This window comes from Frankliniella occidentalis, unplaced genomic scaffold (genome assembly GCF_000697945.3).
Source record: "Frankliniella occidentalis isolate FOCC.00 unplaced genomic scaffold, Focc_3.1 Scaffold15, whole genome shotgun sequence".
NCBI lineage: Eukaryota > Metazoa > Arthropoda > Insecta > Thysanoptera > Thripidae > Frankliniella > Frankliniella occidentalis.
In genome coordinates, this window is record NW_026267145.1 from 1,632,985 (window position 1) to 1,634,230 (window position 1,246).

General features: G+C 53.9%; 1 protein-coding gene across 5 annotated transcripts in view; it reads left to right on the top strand.

Annotated features, from left to right (window-relative positions):
• Positions 1-1,246, top strand: part of LOC113211630 (zinc finger protein castor homolog 1) — a 190,341-nt gene that overhangs the window by 179,550 nt on the left and 9,545 nt on the right. The window lies entirely within an intron of this gene.

The following is a 1,246-nucleotide window of genomic DNA, read 5'->3' on the forward strand; positions in this document are numbered from 1 at the left end:
TCATCTCTACCCCCATAAAAAATAAAAGCCTTATAATTCAAGATTGAAACTAAATAAAAATATTACATGAGGCTACGTAACAAAAAATAATGTCAACTTTCTCCTGATTTCGAAGTTTTCATCTCCAGCGACTGGCGGGCAGGTCGGGTTGTCAAACTTTTTTTTTGTACGAGGGACAGCTCGCCGCGACAGTGGCGAGGCGCTCTCTCTCGGCGGCGCGGCAAAGCTCCGCGGAGTCGGCGGCTCGCTGGTTCGCTCCCAGCCCCCTCCACCCCCTCCAGACGGCCGCTCATTGGTGCCACCCCTGGGGAGGACCGCCTACCCCCGCGCGCGCCCCACTCCTAGGCCAGCTTTGGGGGTGATCGTGCACTTTTTCGCCGCAACGCGCCTCCCAATTGTGCATTTTTTACGCGTTTTTGGTGGCGGTGGGGGAAGCAGGGGGTGGGGATAAAAAAGTTGTAACCGTCGCTGCTCGCTGCTCCAGCTGATCGGGGGCCCGGACCCAGTCAGTCGCCCGCAAGGGCTGCGAGCTCACGCAACTCCCGAGCCATGTAGCGCGCCCAAGCCCGAGCAAGCGCCACGAAAATTACGAAAACTTCAAAAAAAAAAAAAAAACGAAACCAAGGAAACGAAACGTCGTCTGTGATCGTCTGTGATAGTATTAGTGTGTGATTATTCAAGATTATTCAAGAAGAAACAACAATGGACATGGATACAACAACCTCATCAAATTCATCGCTGGAATACCTTCTGCTTCTGAGTGCGTCGCCGCCCTAATTGCGTTCTAATTATTTTTATTCGAACGGAAGTGACTTATCCCTACCTGTATCCCCTGCCCAAAAGCTTCTTGTTTGGGGCTCGCCAGTCTTCGTCCCTTTTCGTGTCCAGAGTTTGTCGTTGTATATATCCCACCTGGCTACAACACATTGATGTGTTTGCGTGTGGTTGGCACCTGTGTGTGTGTGTGTGTGTGTGTGTGTGTGTGTGTGTGTGTGCGAGAGAGAGAGAGAGAGAGAGAGAGAGAGCGAGCGTGGTGTGTACGATACCCTTGTCTGCTCGGCATCACTGGACGGCTGCCAGGTGCAAGGGCCCGGCCGGTCCAGAGAGGGAGGTAGGACCAGGAGTGCCAATACTCATGCACCACATCCCTGTGGTTTGTCCCACGCTGTTCAAGGTGCACCGGCACTCCACAACAACGGCGGCGGGTGGAGGAGGGGTGACGCTCGCGCCTGCCTCAGTGTGTGTG